This window comes from Capsicum annuum, chromosome 3, assembly GCF_002878395.1.
Source record: "Capsicum annuum cultivar UCD-10X-F1 chromosome 3, UCD10Xv1.1, whole genome shotgun sequence".
Taxonomy (NCBI): domain Eukaryota; kingdom Viridiplantae; phylum Streptophyta; class Magnoliopsida; order Solanales; family Solanaceae; genus Capsicum; species Capsicum annuum.
Genome location: NC_061113.1, coordinates 211,708,273 through 211,713,030, shown reverse-complemented (window position 1 = coordinate 211,713,030; position 4,758 = coordinate 211,708,273). Strand labels below are relative to the sequence as shown.

The window sequence follows — 4,758 nt, the reverse complement described above, 5'->3', positions numbered from 1 at the left end:
TGTGCTCACTTATCAGCTGAGGCCAAGTTTGAGAATATATTTATGTATTTTGCCTTTGATTAAAGAATATTATATTTCTCGATAAAAATAATTTTTTAATTGATTTAAAGAATTTATGTACAAACTTAAAACAAATTTTTTAAAAATGTGCATGTGTGTTGAGTGGGCCACAATTTTTGATATAGATATTATTGTAATCCTACTAATTTTGACTCATGATAGATACCGTGTCTATATATGGACAAATAAAAGGAATAAGAAGTTATTTTTTGGATAGTGCAACAAAACTCTGCTACTTAAATAAAAGCGAAAAACGGTGGTTTCATTCTGACCTAACAAAGGATTTTGTTGTTCCTCTTTCAAACGGTATTAATTTTTCTTCTCGCTTTCGATTTCTAGTACTATATATTTTATTTGAGTTTTTTTTGCTCTCAACCATTAATAGCCATGATTTGCGAAAATTAGCTTATGCTGAAAAATGCTAATAGTTAATTTTGAATGATGAGCTACCTTAAAATGGAAGGAATTCAGTGCATTACCATCTTGATTGTCAATGTTTATTGTTTTTTCTTTGATTTTTATAATTATTGAACCTCATAGCCGATTTAAGTGAGGCGCTACCCTAGAAATTGAAGGGTCATGATTATGTTGCCTATCTGGGAAAAATGTTACTTCATTCATTGGTACTTTTAAAAATTATACTCAGGTCAGGCATTTAATATTAGTTCTGTTAGAGAAGAGGAAAGATTAGTCTTTTAGGTCTCTTATCATTATTTTTTAGTTTGTGCCTTTTTATAAGAGATCTTCATTTTTAGATCTTGATCTATGCACATAAGAAATCTAAAAATATCATTACTAGATCTATTGAAAAAAAAGTTATAAAGAAAAGGACCATTGTAAGAAGTTTAGTTTGGTTATAAACACATTACTAAAGTTTTATTTTAAATACTCCCATTTATTTTCTTTATTTTATCTTTTTAATAGAGAAGTGATAATCAATAAAATAAAGATTTGGTCTTTTGTAATTGATTTTTCAATAATTGAAGAAAGGAGAATTAAAGTGTTTTTTAAAAGCGACAACAGATTTTTTTTCACACAAATCACGTTCTATGAGTAAATGAGATCTCTTACCTGTTACAATTTAAAATTTAAATAAAAATAAGTGGCTTTATGCTTATGTTAATTCTATCTTTTTAAGCTCTTCATAACTTTATATTATATATAAATATTCAAGCTATTGTTTGTGTGAAATTTTAATAAACCCCTTCCCCTCCCACTAATTAACTTCTTCTGCATCTACAAGTTCTACATGTTGTGTAGTAGTGTGCATACTGTTCCATTCAACATATTACACTAGACTATGTGTGTGTATTCTTGAAAATACAAGGAGTATTCGAGAGAATTTGAAAAATGGAGATGGGCCATCAAATTGAACCTTAATAAGCTGCCTAGACCGTGTTGCATTATTTATTTTTGATGTCTTAATATGCCTTAGTTCACCATTTCATTCGTTGTTTTTATTAGTATTACTTTTCTAAACTTAAATACTTTATGTTGATATTTTCATATACTTTGTAGATTCATTATTGTGAAGTATACTCAGAGTATTAGTATTAGGAGACGGAAATATATCATGATGAAAAGAGGGTTCTTTCTTTCCTTAAAGTATTGATTGGAGCATTATACTTACAAGTTCTGGTAAAGTCCTATTCTTTGTGTACATTTATTTTATCGACTTAGTTGAAAGTAGTTGTTTTAAATGTATAATTTGTTTTGATAACCATTGATGCCAGTAATGACAATGGAGTGGAATTGGAGTGATTCCGGGAGCTTAACTCGAGGAAAAAATAAAACTAAAATCAGGGATATTCGAGATATTTAGTTGAGAGAGTGTGTGTGTGTATGTGTTTATAGGAGAAGAGAAATTGATCTATATTCATAAATGAATCCTTATATGTGTAAATTGGTATTTATAGATTAACAGAGCTGAAACAATTCAACCTAATGACTAACTAACTACTAACTGAATTAATGGGATAGTAGTGAACAATGTTAATTGCTTTTGGGAACAGTGTTAATAGAAATTTGAATATTAATTGCCTAACAGACTTCAAATCTTAACTAACTAATTGTTTAGTCAGCTCTTTATCAACTCTTAATCAGCTCCATCTCTTCTTGTCTTGCACCAATACCCCCATTTGATAGGTACCCTTGACCTCAAAGGTTAAAAGCAGGAAATCTATGCTACAATTCAGTGAAGAATTCCCAAGTAGCTTGATCATCATAAACACCAAGCCATTTGATTAAGACCTGACATACAAACTTATTGCCTCTCTCCATTATTTTTCTATCCAAAATAGACTCATGCAATGGACTGGACATATGAAGGACGGGTAGATGAGAAATTGTATTAGGAAGAACATGACAACTTTTAAGCTAAGATACATGGAATGTAGGGTGAATAAGAACATCGACACATATAACAACTTGTAAGAAACCATCCCAATCTTATCAATGACCACATAAGGCCCATAATACTTGTTTCTAACTTTGGAAATCGTCTAGGAGCCACAAACACTTGTTTGTAGGGTTGTAACTTTAAATAGACCTAATCTCTAATGTCAAAAGATATACTAGATCTATGTTTGTTGGCCAAATCTCTCATCCTCTATTGGGTTCTATACAAATGAAATTTAAGTAGTTTAATCACAGCCTCCCTAATTGTCAAAGACCTGTCAACCATTTCAGTGTAAGCTTCTCCTACTAAGTAATGCAAGTGCAGGGGTAGTTTTTGACCATATAGGACCTCATAAGGTGTACACCTCATAGCAGTATGATGTGTGGTGTTGTACCACCACTCAGCAAGAGGCATGTATACAACCCACTTTATAGATTTGCTAGAATAAAAGCACCTGAAATAGGTCTTTAAAGTTTTATTCAACACCTTAGTCTATCCATCAGTTTAAGGGTGATAAATTGTGGACGTATGCAGCTGGACACCCTATAGGGAGAAAATTTCTTGCGAAAAGGAGCTTAGAAAAATAGTTGTACCATGTAGTTTAAACAATTATCGAGGAAGCCTTGTGCTACTATCTGTGGTTGTATACGGGTGTTATAATCCAATGAAATGGTTATACTTACTAAGTTTGTCAATCACAACCAACATAACATCTTCTTCCTTAGATTTTCGCAAGCCTTTAATGAAATCTAAGCTTATATTGGTCCAACCTCCCTCAAGAATAGGCAAAGGTTGGAGTAAGCGAGGGTATGCTACAACATACTTGTTCCTCTAACACACATCACAGTTATTGATGAATATCCTGATGTCCTAAAACAAAGCCTTTCAGTAAAAAAAGGGACTACAATCTCTTACTAGTAGCTTCCGTGCCTAAGTGTCCCCTATGTGGAGTAGAGTACCACAAATGAACGAGAGTGTCCTTCAAGCCCTTATCAGCACCTATAACCAACCTTCCCTTCCACCAGAGTTGAGAGTTAAACCAATTAAAGTACTTAGAAGGTTGTATTTGTAGCTTAGTGATGAATAACTAAAGTGTTGCATTAGAAGCCCATGATTGTTGAATCTTGTCATAAATATTATCATGAGGAGTGAGAAGTGAAATAGACAATAACTCATCACCTTGATTTCTAGATAAAGCATCAAAGTTATGTTGTCAGTACCATTCTTGTACTCAATAGAAAAATAAAAAACCATGAGTTTGGTAATGCCTGCCACCTGGATTTTAGTATGGATGTTTTGATCAAGCAAGTGCTTGAGGGCTTTTTGATCAGTCCTTACAATAAAATAATTTCCCAATAAGTAGTGAGACGATTTATATTAAGAAAATATTGATGCCAATAATTCCTGGTCATAAACACACATCACCTGATGTCTAAGAGCTAATGTTTTACTGATAATATTCAATAGAATGCCCTTGTTGCATCAGACAACATTGTTAGGAAACTGAAGTTTTAATGATGAACATATGAATGAAACATGTTGTGTAATCTGGTCATGTTGTGTAATCTGGTCCACACAAGTGAAGAAAGAATAGTTACAGGCAAGGTTACTGATAAGCTAAATGGTTGAAGTTAGAAGTGGATAAGTAAGAAAATTCAGTTACACTAACAACACTTATCACGTGCAGAGAAAAGGTTGAGGAAAAGATAAATACAACAATTGAAGATTGAGCAAATAAAGGAGTCCTACCCAATCAAGGAGATAAATGGTAACAAGGAATGAAACTAACTGAGAGTCCTATAGAAAGAAGACTGCATCATCTAAAGAACTCTATGGCTTAAATAGAACAGATTGCACAAAGGAGTTTCACTCACGCACGGATAAGAAAAGCATCAATCAGCAAATCAGTTCACTAGCTTGAAGAGGAACCTGGTCCTTTACTTAGAGACTTGTAGACTTTGTGTAATAGGTTGGTTCTTTGAGTTGTAATGAGTCTTATTTCTAGTTTTAGTAAAATATAAACTGAGTTAGGAGTTGTATCTTCAAGTTAGGGAACTAGAAGACTTGAGAACCTTATCTTGGGAAGATTTGTGTTATTGTAGAAATAGGAGTTGGAAGTTTAATTTTTAGTTTACAAGAGTCTTGTAATTTGTTGATTGTTGAGGCTTAATAGTTTTAGTGAAGTTGAGGTTAAATCCTGTAGAGGTACAAGTCGTGTTTTTTTATACCTTCCTTGAGCCGGGTGTTTTCCACGTAAAAATACTGTCTTTATATTTTACTTAAGTGAACCACGTTAGCTT

At 32.6% G+C, this 4,758-nt stretch overlaps 1 long non-coding RNA gene across 1 annotated transcript; it reads left to right on the top strand.

The window, feature by feature from the left end:
- Positions 1 to 286: 286 nt before the first annotated feature.
- LOC107866172 lies at positions 287 to 4,461 on the top strand. Its single transcript, XR_007053573.1, has 3 exons — positions 287 to 366; positions 1,579 to 1,698; positions 4,146 to 4,461. It is a non-coding gene; the product is annotated as an uncharacterized LOC107866172 (long non-coding RNA).
- Positions 4,462 to 4,758: the final 297 nt, after the last annotated feature.